This window comes from Lepeophtheirus salmonis, chromosome 14, assembly GCF_016086655.4.
Source record: "Lepeophtheirus salmonis chromosome 14, UVic_Lsal_1.4, whole genome shotgun sequence".
In the NCBI taxonomy this organism is placed as follows: domain Eukaryota; kingdom Metazoa; phylum Arthropoda; class Copepoda; order Siphonostomatoida; family Caligidae; genus Lepeophtheirus; species Lepeophtheirus salmonis.
The window spans coordinates 14,614,915-14,635,145 of NC_052144.2; the positions used below are offsets into that span (position 1 = coordinate 14,614,915).

Here is a 20,231-nt window from a genome sequence, read left to right on the forward strand (position 1 = left end):
CTTTCTACCCTCACAAGGCTCTTTCCATCCACATTTTTAATAGCTTTTTGGACAGTCTAGTGTGAAACTCCGAGATCTCTCGCATAAGTCCACATGCACTTGAGAGGTTAGCCTAGGAATGTTTTCTTTAACTTTTACTTGTCCAGTTTGGGCTTTTTGACAGAGCCCTTCTTCCTCTCCTATGTTTAGGACTTGCCGACAGCGTCTACGGTGGTCCTGGAGAAGCCAAACTGCTTGGAGTGTGTGACCAAAAATACGTCAATCATGTTCAAGTATCCTTTTCTTGGTTTGTATAAAAGTCAGAGAGCTCAGGTATAATTTGTTTTGTAACTAAGTGTTTATGCTTTAATACATCGAAATTTGAATTAATTTCAATCACTCAACCTTAATTAATTATTGAATTTTAAATTATTCTGATTTCAATGGACTACCCAGTATAATATGATATGGCTAAATAGACGCTAAGTTAATTCAAGATATCTAAATGAATCAATGTGTTTACAGTGATTTATGATTGCAGCTATTGACAAAGCTTCAAGAGTTTAAATAACATAATATTAAAAGCTTAATATAAATCAAACTTAGGACTCAACAAATTAATCAGGACTGAATCAAGAAGATTGCAGTCTTTATAGTATTTTAAGATTGATCCAACATTAGTACAATGTCAATTTTAGAGTTATTGAATACAGTGTAGGATGTAAAAGGTGAACTGTTCATTTTTGTTTATTTTCTCATTACTATGAATAGGTTTAGTGATGTTTTTAATTTTTTTTTTCACTGTCCTTTTACATAAACAAACTATATTAAGCATTTAGTCTCTTTATCATCATGAGCGTGCAACATACAAAAAGGTAGCACATCTCAATTTCTTAGATGGTTAAGTTGATGGGATCAATATTACAGACATTGTTAAGCAGTATAGGAGCATAGTTTTAAGTTGTCAAAGATTAGAAAAATGGAGAAAACCTCTCCATTACGTAAGGAAATAAAGTACATAATTTAAAAAGGGATACAAAGTTCCCATAAGTTGAGGGAAAAATATACAGAGGATCCCACTAACTCGGTAAATCGCTTCTAGAACCATCCGCAGAGCTATGAAGCACAACTTGGAATTAGTTTGGAGAATAATATAAAGGAGGATCCCACTAAGTCGATGAATAGCCTACACAACGACTATATTGTGGCTCCAAGGACCATCAGAAGGGATATAAAGCACAACTTGGGGTTATTTTCTTTCACACGAACCCCACACCACCTTCCAATAGAGGGCATGACATCCAGGAGGCTCGAGAGGTGCAATAAAATCCTGAGATGGATCAAAACCAATGGGGAAATTGTGGAAATTTTCTGCGACAAGAAGATTTTCACAGTTAATCAATTCAACAACCGCTGGAACGACGGCTGGATTGAAGGGGTTGACCACACGAAATATCAAGCCCAAACAATTGTCTTCGACGTTGTTACCTTTCATAGAAAGAAGATGCTTTTTTCAAGGCTGGACAGAAAATTAGCCGGGCTAAGGTGCTTAGATACACCATCTTGCTGTGGCTGAAGGCCAAATACCCAGAGGGTATCAATATATGTACTCAGGACGTTACTCCCTCTTCACACGTTCGCCTAGTTCCAAAAGATCTACACAGATAACATGGCTCAATTTTTGTCCAAAGACCCCTTCCTCACCAGATTTAAACCCACTGAACTTTTCTATATGGGGCACTTCGGAGAGGGGTACCAACAGGGCCTCACACCCAAATTTGGACTCACTGAAGTCTTCCATAGTTGCTGCTGTTATAAACATGTGGGAGGAGTTTGTCATTAACTCCGGCATGACCTTCAGGTGACGTGTAAAGACTGTGATTGATAATGAAGGTGACCACATTGAGTGAAAAAAGTTTGGCAAAAAACTTGTCAACATGTTTCGTTAACAATACTTTCTTGAGTATTATTGAAAATATAAAATTATTGATGAATTTCTAAATCCATCTCTCGAGTCCACTTTTTGTTGCCCTACCCTGTATCTGTACCTATACACAAAATAATGCTTAGGATTTAAAAATCAACACACATAAATAAAACAATATATTATATTAATAATTCAAACATATTTCTAAATATATGTCAAAATATTTATTTCCTACCCAACTAGATATATCTTTGTATTTATTGTGCATCATTTCCCTAAGTCCACTTTCTTTGACAATAAATAGATAAAGTTTTTTTAACGAGATTAGACAAATGGTCATCATTTTTTTCGGTTGTTGTTTTATCTTCTTTTATTTATTTCCTGAGCCTTTTGGTTGTTTATAAATACAATTTAGAAACCGTCAGTTTAAATTATACAAGAGTTTGTAATATGTAGAGTATTGTTCTGAAATGATAAAAAGGAACAAAATGCCACGTTAATTATTTTTCTTAACCCTTCCCTAGGATGTTTATCTCCACAAGGGACTGAAATATACATGTAATATTGTGGATGTGTCATATTTTTGCTCTATCCCCTATGAAAGCTCTTAATATTAACAATTTTTATAATTTTTATAGAGTGGTACTTGAATAGTTTATAAATTAAGTATTAACAAATTTTGGAATTAATTATTGAAAACTTCTTATAAGTGAATATGAAAAATGGAGGTGTAAGAGGAGTGGGAAATGTATTATTATGTTGTACAGGGTGGTCTAGATAAATTGGGACAAACTTAAAATACTTATACTAAACGAACTCCATAGCGTTAGAACCATAATTATTTAATTAGTTGAAAGCTACATTTAAGGAAAATCAAGTATTTATACTGAAATTTGCCTTTCTTCCTAATCTCGGACACAAGGTGCCTTAAGCTTTGCTAGGTTCGGGCAACCCCATGCAGATCCAGCTTTGTCATTCTACTGTTTCTGGCTTTGCAGTTATAATTTGCATTCCCAGGAATAACAACGTATCTCAATGAAGAAATTACACCATTCAACAATACAGGGAAGCCCCCAAAAGGACAAAAAAACCAGAATGTCTTGGCCACAAAATGTCCTACTTTTTTAGTCCAGATTTTGACCAAAAAACAGACTGAACCTGAACTCATACGATTTTTATCTTGGAAAATGGTCAAGTATGAGGCCTGAGCTAAGTATTGTTCGTCTCTGCAGTCCATGAAGAACCCCATTACCCTTAGAATGAAGAAGGTGGATCTCTACAAGGCTGCCCGTGTCTGTCAAAGCTTCCGGCGCCATGTGGTAGAGGTGATCAAGAGAGGCGAATTTCATTATAAATAATGGAATATCATTAAATGTAGCTTTCATAGGATGAAAAAATTATGTTTTTACCCTGTATACTTTGTTTGTAGTAAGCCTTTATAGATTTTCCCTATTTATCTGAACCACTCTTTATAATACAAGTTGTATTTAATATTAATTTAGAAATATAAATTCCTTAACAGTCTGGAAATTTTTAATTAAATAAAACATTCAATATCCTACTGATGCTTACTTATATAATTGACATGTTGGCACAACAAGAGGGACACAGATAAGTATAGATTGGTTGAGAACGTTAGTGTTGCGTAAGATAACATCAACTGTTATAATATACTTATATTCTTTGAAAATAAAGAGAGAAAAAAGAGAAAAAAATAATAAATTATTATTATTAAGGGTGTCATGTTTGGAATAAAAAACTATCTTTAAAAACTAAAATAGGAAAAACGGTTGTTGCATGTGATCTTTTCTTTATAATTTACAAGGTAGTCATCAACCAAAGCTCGTATTAAACAAGAATGAAAGATACATTTTAATTAATTTTAGGCCAAATTATCTTTTATTAAAGAAGTTATTAATTATTTTATTTTGTTCGTCTAGATTAATATAAAATGAACATATTTGAATATGTTTGTTTATTTTTTTAAGACTGAATCCAATAATAAATATATATCCAAATTAAAAATATATTCATATACATACATCAAAATGCTACTGAGGCTGGCTATGGATAAATTAATTAACTGTTTCCTATTATGGTCCTAGAGATCGTTAATATATTTTTTAAATATAATATTCTTATTTGAGTAATAAATAAATGAACACCACATTTGGATTCTCACGGGAGCACGCTGCGTTTCTGAGCAATTTCCGCTTCAAGAACAAGAAGCTTGAAACGGATAAAATGTATTTGACTGATGGTTTTTGGGATGTTAATTCAGAAAATCGAATAAAAATTATGAAATTTCAAATTCTTAGCATGTTTTAGGAGATGCTTTTGGAGTTATTTAAATGCCTGATTATGAGCACAATGTTTTTACAGCATTTTTTTTTCTCATATCGAAATTTGAATTTTTAACTGGCTCTGTGCAAAAAATTGAGAATTTAGGCGTGTTTAGAATTGTTATTATTGCCAAAATACAAAAGCAAGGTTTTTGGGGCACACGTATTTCAAATGTAAAAACTTTGTAAATAAAATAAAATAAAAAATTGTTAAAAAACAAAGAAGCACCAACATGGTTAATATAAATTTATCGTTAGTAGATGTTGAGAATAAGCTTATTTTGAAAGAAAAAATAACCCAAGAGATAAATCGAAGACCTCGAGGTAAATAAATACTTTGGAAAATCTAAATAAAAAGGTCGGGATACTTTTTATTATGGATGCTTAATAAGATCCTTTCTCATACATTCCGGAGTAACCATGCAACAGATTTCTTGGAGTTTGCACTACCAGGCTTTTCAAAAACTGTTCCATGTTTACTAAAGCTCACAAGTTGAGCATTTCCTGGAAATTGAATGTTGCAGAACAGCACCACTACCACTGAATTTCAATTTTTGAAACACAAATTCAGAATCAGCACCCAAAAAAAACATAGAATCACAAGTTTTCATAAAAATGCACCATATTTGAAATTCCCGTGATAATCCTTAACTTTATCTTAAGTGGTTTATAATTGTCCTAAATCATTAACAACTCTAAGGGATTAAGAATGAAAGAGTGAGTTCCAAGTATTCTGAGGGAGGGAATTAGAAGCCAAATTATCTGACATTGAAGAAGTCGTGCCTTTTTTATTTGGGAGGAAAAAAAAAGTTTGTAAATATGTGAGCAGTTTTTTTTTTTTCTTCTGGCAAATTTTAATAACAGGTTATTTCTGCAATTCCGTATCGATAATAATATAACATCATGCCACAAAGAATGAAGTGTACAGTGTTTATTTTGTAATAGCTTCGAACAAATAAACTTTTGATAATCCTAATAAGTTTGGACACCTCACTAATCATTTATAAAATAACAATGTCTACATTATATGTAGATATGTGCCTTGCAGGCAGGCAAATCTGTGGTATTTTTTATTATTTGTTGACCATATGGGAGGAATTGAAGTACTTAGGCACATCTGTATGTACGTATGTACTCGTATATATACAATATACATATATATGTGTACCAAAGATAAATGTTGGAAATTCATTCATTTGCTTGAAAAGGAAAATGATAAGGGAATTTGTCCTTATAAACTCGGGAAAGCAAGCAAAGAAGTAAAAATGGACAAGAAATAAAAAAAAGGAAATCAAATTAAGATATATATATATAGGTATACACATATATATAAATTTATTTATTTCAAAGTATATATGTACAGGAAAAATCCTTTCCGCTAAGATATGAGTTTAATTCTATTAAGAGAAGATGCATCGAGATGAATATAGTTAAGAACTCAATGTGACTTATAGTACTATATATATTTATATACAAACTAATGTTTTTTGGTATTCTGGTACTCTACTTTGGTGAGACACTTAGGGGTTTAAAACATTAAAAACTCATATAACCAATTAAATTTCGACCCTCGTTACACTCCGAACATATTTTTTTAAAAGAAATAGCATTTGTAAAAATGCTATTTCCTAAAAAGTATCTCTAAATTCTAAGCTAGCTTCCATCCCAAACAAAAATCCTCATATCGCCCCTTTAAATGGTTATGAAGTCCCCATTTTAGTGTGTTGTTGTATGAACAATGTTTTGTTAGCGGTTTGGGTAGCAGAAGTAGCGTGTGGAATTTTTTTGTTGTTGCTTCTCAGATACATAATGATGAATTAAAACCCATTTATTATTGGCTTTGCTATTAATTTCAGTCATAAATCTCTTTATTGTACATATTATATCTATGGATAGAAGGGAGTTTGTAAAAGGAAGGGCTTCTTGAGAAAGCGGTAAGAAATGAATGGGGGATTTTCCAACTCGAAAGAGGAGGATCAATTGGATTATCTTTCTTTCTTGTGTGGTGTGTTTACTGTATATAACTCTATCCAACTCTCTTTTTTATGTACATATGTTTAAAATAAACAAAAACTCTAAAAAAATAATATGATATTCTTCATGCAAAAATTAAATAAGAAAAAAGTCTTGTCAATTTGAAGGGTTGCTTTTATTTATTTTGTGAAAGCCATTTTTTTAAACAACAAATTATGGATAAAGAGTATCATTCTTAAGTATTTATATAACATAATCCATGTAGAAATGCAATAATAGTCTAATGAAAATCGGTTCGAAATTTCTACATACATACAATATATGTATAATCTGCAGTGTACTATTCAGAAAAGTGCGGGTAGTGGACTTTCAAGTATGTATCTAACGACAAAAACTTTATGTATCGAGAACTAGACTTTTTCAGTGATTCAACAACCAATACTTTTAAGCGCCAAAACCATGACTTTGAGGGATCAAACAACCTATACTTTTGTGGATTTAAAAAAATACTTGATTGTATGACCAATACTTTGGTGGATCCAATGATCAAGCACTTAAGGCATTAAAAAATCAAAAGTTTTAAGGGGTTGAATTATCGAGGTTTTAAAAGATAGAGACCAGAGTTTGAGAAATCGATGACAATAGTTGAAAATAATTGCTTGAGTATTGATCTTGGCAGCCACATCAAGAAAAATAATTTCAAGTTTTGAGACCAAGACTTTCGGGATCAAATGACCAAGACATTCAACGATCGACAAACCAAAACATTCAAGCTTGAACGACCAAAACTTTCGAGTTTTGTGACCAAATTTTGAGGAACCGATGGTAAAAAGAGATAAATATCTTCCTTTTCTATTGGTACAGGTGGATCATGAATCCAGACGGAGACTTTGAAAAGTCCACTTTGAGAAGATATCCAGATCTTCTAAAAAAATTTAGAACGATCTTGGGAACTATTAAACCCGTCATAATAATGAATATTTATCATCTTAACATGTTAATAATGGAATTTATAAAAAATATTATGAAATGAATAACCGTGTCGGAACCTGTGTCAAACGAGAAATTGTTGTATACATGTCATGTACAATTTGCAATTTTTGCAAAAATTATAAGCAAATTATAAAAGTTACAACTTGTATATATCATAACGTCCTATTTAATTACAATATCCGTCATTTTAATTAACCAATATGTGTATATTTAAAAAAATTTTTTTTTGATCTAATTGAATAGCTAATTTTGAATGCATTCACGAGTACCATATTTGTGGTGATTTTTGTCGTTTCATAAGTTACCACATAATTGTTTTTAATATGTAAAAGAGGTAGAGACTTGCTACTCGATTTGGGAGTGAAAACTTGCAATCAAAGAAGACTGTTTCATACTAAATTCAAGGAAAGCCTAAACACTACTGGGTGCGCAACCAAAACTTATAATTTTAGTAAAAGCTTCGTATCTCTTTAAACCTTTATATTAGGAAGTTGCTTTTAAATAATTATAAAGTTTTGATATTCAGTTTTTTGTTTATACCCATGAAGCCTACATAAATTAAAAAATGTATGAACAGGAACATAAAAGTAAACTGTAACAATTACACTGTTGGAGCTCTGCGAAAAATAGGCCAATTAACGGCTGCAGATACTGTTGGTGACTATTAGGATAACCCTAGATGTAGATAAATCTGTGAGAAGACGAATTGGAACTGATAGATAAATTAAAAGTCCAAGAGTTTTGTGTCCGGTATATCAGCGATTTCTTGCCCTTCGAACTTATTTATTGTATGGGACGTTTTGAGTCAAAAACTAATAGGACCTCTAATCCCAGTGTTGAGTCTCCGAAGTTAGCCATCAACAAGGAGTTAGACAGACTTTGTGACCAGTGCATCATTAACAACTGCTTGAAGTTCAGACCTTGTGTGGATGCTGTCTCTTAAGCACAAAGAGGACATATTGAACAAAAGCTGTTATTGATTCATTTCTCTATTACGGTTTCCCACCCTAGGTATATGTACTCCTGGATCTACTTTTAAGGATTCAGTTAAAGAAACCAAAAATAACTTCATAATCTTTATTTTTCCAAGTCACTAAAATTATTCCCGAAGTAGTGACAAAATTAGTTATATCTAAGGAAACAATCGAAAGAGTTTTACTCTTAATAATTAATTCTGAGATGTTGACTTAATTCCAATCTCAAAAAGCAGCCTCTTGAAAGGTATTCAAGTGTGTTCTTATAGCTTCAGTAATAGTGTTGTTTAGTAAAATCTTCATTTAATTAAAATAATAAATCATGTCAGGTCGTGGTAAATGAAAAAAAGTTCAGGGAAAGGTAAAGTTCCGTTCCAGCCGTCTACAATTTCCTGTTACCATTGTATCCATTGTATTTTAATGAAGGGGAACTATGCTGAGCATGTTGGTCCCAGTGCTCCCGGCTAATTGGTTGCTGTCATGGAGTACCTTGCTGCTGAAGTCCTTGAGTTGGCAGGCACTAATGGACGTGACAACAAGAAGACACATAGTATTCCCCATCATCTCCAATTGAAGATTCGTAACGAGGAAAAGTTGAACAAGCTGTTGGCTGGTGTGACCATTGCCAAGGGGTTTTCTCCCCGACATGAATAGACATGAAATCAATTTAAAAAAAAATTAGAGACTCAAACTGAACTCGATGAAGATATTCAAAGACTTTGATATTGCAATATTTTATACTTGAGACTCAACTTGGACTTGCACTAGAAGGACTTTTCCCCTCACAAAATTAGTAATACTAATCAAAATAGACGCACATTATAATATTATTATATATTCAATATTCCATGATGACATTATGACAAGTCCTTTAAATTCTTCATCTCATTTTTAAATTGCAATTTGGTGATACGGAGATGATTTCATCTAGTTGTACACATTGCCACTGGGGATAAGCAAAACAGCCGCTACATCACAACTGAACTTTCAGACAATGTCTCAACTTCAGTGAGACATGTCTTCAGAATAAAACACAAACAGTGGCCAGCAAAGCGAACTCTGCCTTCCCATTTTTGTGCAGAGGATGGAGTGCCTCAATGTAGATGATTACGTCAAACTTTTGTATAAGAAAGTGCCCCCTTGGCCCTGCAAAAAGTTTGGGGACAACTTTGTTTATACTCAAGACGGAGCTCTTTGCACTGGCACCACTAAGATGCAGGCCTTCCGGCGCGACAACTTTTCAGAACATTTGTGCCTCAAAGTGTGGCTGCCAAACCTTGAACTACTCTATCTAGACGCGTCTGGAGGAGAAGGTGTTTGGTATTCCTCACAGGGGTGTACAGTCTCTAGAGGACCAAGTTCGATTCTAACAGCATGGTTAAGGCCTGTAAGGGATTTAGGTCTTGTATTGGGCAGTCCTTTGAGCTGAGGGCTCACATATTTTGTAAAAAATTGTGTCAAATACTATTTCAGATGATTTTTGTAAAATAAATGTCCTCACAAAATTTCTTGTTTAAATTTTACTCCTGAAAAATAAATAAATAAGATTGTGTACAGCTAAATAAGATCAAACATGTACAAGTTACAAATACCAGTATTTAAGTCGTAACACCATACAAATTGCATTTAAATTTGCTCATATTTCATTACATTAATTTTCAACATGCAAATTATGTCTCTTTAAAATCCTCTTCGTTTCTTTTTAACTCTATTTCTGAGGCCAGTATTTTTTTCCCCTTTTATTTTTCATTCAAGAAATAACATATGTTCTTTATGTGACGACATCGTTTTGGTCATATTAAACAAAATTACCCTTTTTCCTTCCTTTATGTATATAATATGTATACCTCGTCCACAACAAACTAAAAATATATAAAAGACATTTAAATACAGGGTTGATCTCGTGGTTAAAATTTGCTTTTTCCAATTTTTCAAAAGTAAAATTTGAACAAGAGGTTTTCTGAGGACATTTATTTTACAAACTCCTCTGAAAATAGTACTTGGCACAATTTTTATAAAGCATGTGAGCCCTCAGCTCTATTAATTGCCCTAATATAAGGGCTAAATCTCTCGCAGACCTGACAATGTAGTCAGACTCGTGCTTGGTTCACTCTTTCTTTATGGAACCCTATAGAGACTGGGCACTCCTGTAAGGAGTAGCACACACCCTCTCCTCCAGACGAACCTAGAAAGACTAGTCCAAGGGGATTGGGTATGGAGGGAAGGTCATTCAAATGTTGAGATCCCAAGTGTCCGGAAAATTGTCTCGCAGGATTATTTTCCTTAGAGTTTATTTACCAAAAACTTAAGCTTTAAGACAGGTGTTTTTAACTTAAGGAAAAGCCACTTTTTTTTCTTATTCATAGGATGTACTTTATTCATTGAGTTAAAAGGGTGAATTCATTGGTTATGGAGCAATATTCAACGCTCCTAGAAAGAGAGAAAAAAGTGTCATCACGGTATTGTACAAATATTGATTACAGTAAATTAATTTTGCTACATTTTTTGAAAGCTATACCATAAACCACTTTTGATTTTGTTATTTTTTTTATGTGTATTTGTTTAGCATGTTCATATTCGTAAAAATTAGTAATACAATTCGTCAAATCTATCAAAATTTAGTAACAATGTGACGTTTGATGTCCCCAGTATAATAATAACTTATTTATTAAAATATATACTTATAATTAATGAAGTCAAAGAGAGAGAAATATAGTTATATCTCATGTAATTATAATTCATCTTCTTCTTTGTTTTGTTTTTTTTACATCCTTTAATTTGAACAAAAAATAAAATAAAAAAAACATGCTCCTCACTTCGTCTCTTTAGACATTTCTTATATAACCAGAGAAATAAAAACAAAAAAGATTCATATTGTTGGTATGTTGTATAACATTTTTTTAATTTTTTTTCGAATAGACAGGCATTTGTTTTTCATTCGTCATATTCGATCTAGATAGAAAAAATTGTACATACCCATATACATGTATAACGTTCTTTTTAAGAAGTATTGAAGTATGTGTTTGCAAATTAATATTACAACATTTATATTTTTTCATCATTATGATGTGCAAAAAAGATATCTAAAGCGGAGCGAAAAGAAATAATCATAAATATATATATAACAATTAATTTTACTGAAATAGAATTAATTATTGCTAATCTTTTTCTGCTACTGATAGCTATGTGTACAGTTACATATATACATCATTTTCCTCCAGACATGTAGATATGATAATGATTCATTCAAATATAGGTTGATATGATATTTATTGAGGATCTATTACGAGAATATGTATATGTAACAATTAGTATAAATAAACGTATTGATATTTACATATGGGTATTCCAAGAGTTATTAATTCTAAGCTTTAGCTTGTCTTCGATTTTATATAAAGGGCCGTTGAGGTAAATCCGGACCATCTTTAACTAAATCCTAAAGAATAAGGCAAGCATGGTTATTTCAATTTTAAGGTGAGATATTGAGGGTTAGTTCTAAGTTAGTTGCGCAACTTTTAATTCAAAACAAGTATTTAGAATTTAGAATGGAGTATACCCGGAGGAACACTATCATCGAATTTCCTTACGCAGGACACTACCCAGCGTACATCAAGAATATGTTTGGGTATCCAAAAAGCACAGTCTACGACGTTTTCAATTGCTAGAAGGGGGAAGGAGCATATCAGAGGTCCCGGAGTGATAAAAAACACAACTCCAGATTCTTCATAGGCCTTAAGCTTTTCTTGGAGTCATCTCTTTGAGTTCTGATTAATGTTCTTGCCAAAGAGTGTCATGTAACCCATGCAACAGTTTTTAGGTCTATAAACACTGACCTGCGTATGAAATCATACCGCCTCTACAAAAGGAATATCCTTACTGACAAATTGAAGGCCACCCAGGCTGCGCATGGAAGAAATTGATGAACAATTTGAAGTCCCATGGTAAAATAATCATCTTCGACATATCCAACAACATCAAGGATGACAGATAGTTGGCCACAGAAAGAGTAAATGTTCCCCACGTATCTAAAACCAAGTTTCCGGGCAGCATAATGATATTTGAGGCCATTTGGTGAGCAACGGTAGTGTCGGTCCCAAACTTCTTTGTGCCGAAAAAGTGGGTTAGTGTTGATAGGAACTGTGAACTCCTATTATACCAAGTGATACCTAGGATGAATGCTGAGGCCAATGGTGACGTTTGACTGTTTTTGACATGTTGAACGTCCAGACCTGGCCCTCTAACTCCCCCCCCCCCTAATATGAATACCATGGATGACTTATTTTAAAGGGAGTTAGAGAGGAAGGTCTCTAACAATTCACAAAATAGCATCGACTCCTTGAATGCCTCCATCATCAAGTACTGGGACAAAGTCTTCCCCGTAGACGTAGTCAAGGACTGGAAAACCTTTAGGCCTCGTATGGAGCGAATGATTGGCGAGACTGGGGACACATTGAAGTATTTTGTTCTCTTGTCTTATTAAATGTTGAAAATAATATTTCAACATTTATAATTGCTTCTTTTATTGATCAGGATGTAGTTAAAAGTGATACGGATTTACCCCTACTACACTGTAGTTTGCAATCTGAATATTTTTTTATTTTTATTTTCAAAAGCTACTATCATTGTTTTTGAGCTCATAAGGATATTAAATTTAACTCTAGAATGGCTGCAGTGCGTACAATGCCAAGGGGGAGGGAGGCATGTGATGCCATTTTGATATCACACCTAAAATATTTATAACATAAGTAAAGTTAAAATGGCAGGCTCAGCCGGTCTAGGTAATAATGGGTATTGTTTCTTAATTTATCACCCTAAAGTAATTTATTATTTAATTTATGTAGTTGGTTAAATTAGGAACCTCATGAAATAACATCTCAATAAATAAAAAATGTCTATTGATATATTATAAAAGAAAAAAAGGGATTTCATACTTACATCACGCCCGTTTTAGAGTAACATTTATAAAGCGTATACTTAAGAAAGGATTTGTTAAAGAGTAATAAGGTATGCCCTTGTTTAACAAAAAGTAGAATTAAGGATAGATGATTCCCGTTCATATTTTTCTAGATACAGAGTGAAATTTGTGCATATCTCTTTATTATTCTTATAGATACGTGTAACTAATCGTCATGAAAGATAAATCACTTTTCTACTTAACATTCTTTATATTGTCAGAGTTACCATATGATTATGGGTTTCATTTTTTTGATAAACAGCATGGACTTAAAACTTACAATCGTATTTAATTACGATTTTCTCCCTGTTATTTTTAATCATGAGGTTTCATTACGCAATTAAATGATATCTGAAACAAAAAAAAAAAAATTTTTTTATCTCATGCCTGCAAATGTAAAAATTTCTGAGCATCAACAAAAAGGTGATGTGTGTGCAATCTCCTCCGCGCCGGTTTCAGTATCGAGAAGGGTGCAAATACTGTTGTCAGCTCCATCTGAATTGCCTACAACATCCATTGCAGCCTCATACAGCCAAGAAGGACACAAATTTGTACAGCAAAAATATGGCTAACTTATAGGCCACCTCCATGTGGCCCTCCACCAGACCTGACCTCCACCCCTTGAACTTAGAAAAGAATGTCTACAGCAACTCTCATACAAATTTATACTTGTTCCAAGTTCCTATCATGATAATGTGGAGCACCACGTAAATTGAACATGGCTTTAATCAATAAGATCTGCCAATCCGTTTACTAGCCTGCCAATGCTGTTATTGATTTAAAAAAAGTACATATTGAACAAAAATTATAGCTTAATATAGTATTTAAGCATATAACAAATTGGGTTTGACTTGTCTTTTCTATTTTCTAAAAAAATCACGTTTTTCATAGTTTAGTCAGGGTTCTGAAAATTTTGTGTACCAATTTTGTAGAGTACTTCTATGGATAATACTGTGTATTAACAAAAGAAAATAATTACGTAAACATATAAGGTTCTCATATTTTGTGGTCTCTTGTTGAAAATCAAAGCTTTGAGTGGACAAAAAAACTTGTCGCAGAGATACACTTGCATTTGTAGAAAGGCTTACTTTGTTAATATTCAATTATTTATGAATACATGAGTATGAAAAATATAAATATATACTTCTATTGTAATTTTGAAAGAACCTTAGGATATTCCATATTATGTAAAATATTTTACTTATTAATAAAAACATATATATAATTATAAATTCATTTAATATTTATAATAGTAACATATTTTTTATATTCTGCACAATTAGAAATAACATTTTGCCATATAAATAATGCATTCATAATTTCACATATTATTATAATGAATTTAAAGGTAGGACATATGTATATATTTGAGCAGAAATAAAAGGTGCCTTTCAAAATTCATTAAGTTTCATTGTAATAATGAATAAGCCTTCAAATCCAAACGTTATTTTTGGATAGAACCCCGATAACTAAGTAATTCTATTAACGTAATTTTAAATATATGTACAGGATATGCAAGCAAAATGTGGACTGTTAATTAATGTTTATTTTCTCCTTACTATAGAAAGTTTTAATGATTATTTTTCGATATTAAAGTTCTGCCGTCCTTTTTATATTATCGAACTATACTCATCATTAGGTCATTTCATGATCATGAGCAAGCAACAGCAAAGAGGAAGCGCATCTCAGATCTCCTAGATGCTGGAGTTGATTTGATGAAGATTACAGACATGATTAATGGTCCTTGGAGCCTTGTTATTAAGTTGGCCAAGATGAAAAAAATTGCAAAGATCTCTCCAGGATGTCAGAAAATGAAGGGCATAATTTAAATAGGGATACGAAGTTCTTGTTAAGGTTGGGGAAAATATTACAATAATATTGTGGCTACTAGGATCATCAGGAGGGATATAAAGCACATCTTGGGGTTAGTTTGTTTTACAAGGGTACCACTCCACCTTCTGACAGAGGGCAGAAAAACCAGAAGGATAGAGAGGTGCAAGAAATTCCTGACATGGATTAAGGTAAAATGGGTTCAATTGTGGAAATTTCTCAGACAAGAAGATTATAACAGTTTATCAATTTCACAACTACTGGAACATTTGCTCGCATGAGGAAACAAAAGAAAAGGTCCAAGGGGCTTACCACACCAAATACCCAACCCAAACAATGGTCCACGTTGTTGTGGCCCCTGATGGAAAGAGGATGCCGAGCTGTTTTTTCTAGGCTGGACAGAAAATCAGCCAGGAGGGCTACTATAAGGTGATTAGGTACACCATGTTACCATGACTAAAGACCAATTATCCGTAGGGTATATACATGTGGGCTTAAGACTGTTCCCCCTTTTACACATCAGCCAAGGGCCAAAGCTTCTGCGCAAATAACATGGCCAAATTCTGGTCGAAAGATATATGGCCCCTTCCTCGCCATCTTTGAAACCACTGGTCGTTTCTTTATAGGGAAGTTTGGAGATGGACAAAAATAGGACCTCACACCCAAAAATGGACTTACCGAAGTTCTCTGTAGTGGCTGGACGGGACAATTTGTTAGAAAAGTGTTTTCACTTACTCCTGCATGGCCTTCAGGCGACGTATAAATGCTTGTTAATGAAGGTGGACATATTGAGTGAAATTTTTTGGACAAAAACCTTATCTAAATGTTTTGTTAACATTATTTTCTTGCGTATCATTGAAAATATAAATTATTGATGTAGTTTAATTTATCTTTCGAGTCCGAGTTTTGCTACCATATCCTGTATGAGTATATAAGAACCAAGCAAAGAGGTTCTCAAAAAGGAATATGAAGTTGCTCAACAATTGATATTTTAATTATATTTACTTTTGTTATGGTTGAATCTTTATTTCTTAATTAACTTTAGTGTAGTGAACATAACATACTGAGAACTTTTGACTTTAAATCTACAAATCAAGTCTTTCATAAAAGATTTAAATCTGGATAAAATATACAGAGTAAAAATAGGGTTGTGTCAGTCAATGTATTTAGTCCAATTAAGTCTTCCGAACAGTCTTTGTGACTGTCAGTTCTAGAACTGATTTCGAAATGAGGAAAAAAAGTTGAGTGACGTCGTCAAAGGACGAAGTTTATAAGTTTTAGGACTTCAGTCTGTAGTCCAAAATAAGAATGTATTATGTTAAATATTATCAAGTCATGACATGGGTAAAAAAATTATTTTATAGGTAACCGTAGACGTACTTTTATAAGTTTAAGCTTCGTGGACAAAACTTCGACCGTCAAAATGTTGGCCGACAGAACGTCCACTGTAGTATATCAAATAAGGACCTCCTCCAAACGGTGCTGTTATATATTCCATTCAGATATTGGTGGTACCCAAAATCAGCCCCAACTTCCTGGATATATAAAAAAGGTTTTGGGTGTGGCCTTTGAAGGTAACTTATTTGACGGTGGTGGGTTTCATCTTTTTTCGGGATCCAGTGATACATGAAAACAACCCATAATTTTGAGATATAAATGGGGGTTCATGAGGGTTCCTTACTGTTAATTTATGTAAGGGTTGTGGGAGTGGCATTTGAATGTACCTTATCTGTAGAAGTGGGTGTTTATCTCCTTATAAGGACTGGAGGTACCCAAATGACCCCAAATTCCTAGATATAGGTTGGGGTTCGTGAGTGTTCCTTACTGTTAGTTTAAATAAGGGTGTGAAATGTCTGGAGTGTAATGTAAAAGCTGTTTTTCATATTTTAAAATATAATATTTTCCAGTCGACGCTGTCAGTCGACGTTTTGTACGGTCAACGTTTTGACCAACTACCTATTTTAATAACTGTGAGTATTTGTTAGCTATACCTTTTAGCCCTAGTAGGCTTTTGTGTCATGTTTAACACCATCATTTACTTACTTAATATGAAGTAGACAATCAAGTCTTGTGATCCAACATATTTACTGAACCCAAATGAGTAATGTTAAATGAAAATCCAAAAGATTTTCGGCTATATGCATATATGTATTTCATTAACTCAAGTCCTACTCATAAATACATACATACTCGCAACCAATTTTTATGAATAATAACTTGTTAGGAATCATGTACTCATACTTTCATTATAGCCTTCACAAACACTAAATGCTACAATGTTACGGAATAAGACAAACGCTAAAATTTGGTAAGGGCATTAATTCTGCACTTGGAGAAATACAATAAATATGAAAAGTTTCGTAGTTATGCTATCTAAAACGCAATTTTCATTAAGGTACCCTCACTTTTAAATTAGTTCAGGGCCCTCTGTTGATAAGAAAGTGCACTGGATGTATACCATTTATAATTATGGGATGACAAATTTTTTTTTGCTGATTTTTCAATCAGATGATGATGCAACAAAGATATAAAAAAATATTTTCGGTTAAATAAATTTTTGTTTTCAATAATAAACATTATTACTTTTTCTATGATAAGTTTTTTAAGTTTACAAAAGAAAAATTAAAATTAAAAATTTGATAGGATAACTGGATTTTCCCGGTATTATTGCATTAATTGACAAAAGAAGTAGCCTTTAAAATTGTTTGTATATAAAAAGGTACAAGCCTTTATTATTGGTCTTTATTAAAAATGCTGTCGATATTATCATTTAATAATGTTTTTTTTTTTGTTTGTTTTTTGGAAAGCATTTTGTTCTGTTTCAAATGGCTTTTTATTTCTTTTCAATAGGACAATTCATCCCAAAAACTCTTTTGGAAGTGTTCCTGATGATATTTGTGTATAAAATACGCAAATCTATTATAATGAAGCACAGTTTCTCTATATAGATATTTTTTGAGACCCCCTTTTTTTACGTTCGTTTATTATCTTAAAAACTTTTTGTCTACTTGATTTGAGAAATAAGAATGTAACAATAAGTATGCGTAACAAAAGCACAGCACGTCAAATTAAAAAAAAGTTCAGAAAAGATAATCATTACGTATATTTTAGAAAGGAAACCTTAGGCCGAATAATTCGGCGAAATGTGGAGTTGTTCTGCTAGTTTTTTGAAATGTTACCCTTCGACGGGTATCTATTTCCTATAGAGATGTTCTGGGTACGAGTGCAAGGACACGGAATTTATCCAGACACATCCTTAATTAGCATCTTACTACATTGCTTATACAGGGTGATCTATTGAAATCTGAACACTTAATAATTCAATAATGAATGAAGGTTGAGTGATTGAAATTAATTTATATTTCTATGTATTAAAGCATATACAATTAGTCACAAGACAAAGCAAGCCTGGGCTTCCTAGCTTACGTACATGTCCAAAAAAATGATACTTGAATTAGATCATTAAATTTCCACTCGTACACTCCAAGTTATTGGGAATCTCTAGGACCACTTTCCCCGATGTCAGTAATCCTGAAACATTGGAAAGGAAGAAAGGCTTTATTAAAAAGGCCAAACTGGACCATGGAAAAGTGAAAGAAAGCAACCAAGTGCATGTTGAGGGTAAGGCCAGATATGTCTCTTATACAAACACCGAGACCCTGAAAGCCACGGTCAGCCAGACTGAGACACGGCCGCCTGGAAGCGATCATTGCCGCTATTAATGATTATGCGAGTTCAGATACACATATATTGATAGTGTTAATTGTGTTTAAATTTCATTGTTAATTAATGAATTATATCATGTTGAAGTTATAAATTCAAAATGTTTAGATTTTAATGGACCACTCGGTATGTTAGTTCTTTTATATTGGTTCGATGTATAAAAGAGGTGGTAAATGAGATAGAGAAAGGGTCTCAATTCTTGCATCATTTTCTTCATCATCAGCCTCTCTATATTGACTTTATTCTACTAGAGAAAAAAACAACAGCTTGTGCCTCTTCCTTCGATGTACAAGAAGGTACATACATGTATGATTTAGTTACTATATTAAAAAATACAACTAACAAAATGCCTCATAAATTATTCATAAAAAGAATTTCCATCGCATTTTTGCTTTTTTTTTTCTCCTTCTCTACTCCTGAAAATAGCCTTAGACTAAAGAAGGAAACACAATGAATCTACTAAAAGAATACAAAACAAGAGGCAAAATAGTAAAAACAAAAAAAACTAGTATAAGGAAATAGAGGTTAAAAAACAGATAGAAAAAAAATATATCTGACACACAAAAAAAAAGAAAAAAGGAGGCAAATCCAGAGTCCCATAAAGATTTATTTCGTAATAAGAGGTCCCCAAAACTAAACTATCTCTTCCCTGCCCTGACTCAATTGAGAAAAAGAATATATATTTTATATAAATAGATATATATTATGTATAGTGATATAAATCGTATGTATTTTTTAGCCGCATCACTTTTTTGCGTTTGGTAGTCTAAAAAATGATTTTTTTTTTCACAGCTAATGTCATTATTATTTAATTCCTGAGCAGTATACTTCTTTTGCTAGAATGTGATCCATTAAAACCTGAGCATCTACTTTTTCAATAATAATATGTGAATGTTGATTAATTGAAATTTATTCATATTTTCATATATTAAAGCATAAACAATTAGTTACATAGCAAATCAACCAGAGCTCTCTAGTTTACGTGCAAGTGGAGAAAATGACACTTAAACGTGATCAACGAATTTCCATTCCTGCACCCCTAGCAGTTGGGCGTCTCCAGGACCATCGTCTATGCCGTCAGCAAGTTCGAAATGTTGGAGAGGAAGGAGGGCTCTGTCAAAGGGGCAAACTGCATCCAGAGGAGTTTTAAAAAAAAACCAGACCAATCGTTCAAGTCCATGAAGGTCCTTGCAAGATATTTCGTAGTTTCACACCAGACTGTTTGTCCAAAGAAGTATAAAAAAGTTGGTGGAAAGGGCTTTTTGAGGCCACTTTTGACACAAACAATGAAAGAAATAATCCATCTCCTCCGTTGCAATACTCTTTGAAATGAGAATTTTGAGTTCTTTTGTATTCTTTTTTGACATTTTGACCCCCCTTTAACCCTGACGCCCACCCCTTGACTACACCTTTTGGGTGCATGTCCAGAAAAAGGCCTGCAGTGTTGTTCATCCAAACACCAAGGCCCTCTAACCACTTTTACCTACCAGTAGAACACCATGACAGAGGACTAAATCCGCAGCAAGTGGCAGACC

At 33.0% G+C, this 20,231-nt stretch overlaps 1 protein-coding gene across 7 annotated transcripts in view; it reads left to right on the plus strand.

The window, feature by feature from the left end:
* LOC121129164 (dystrophin) overlaps nucleotides 1–20,231 on the plus strand; it is a 371,133-nt gene that overhangs the window by 238,344 nt on the left and 112,558 nt on the right. The window lies entirely within an intron of this gene.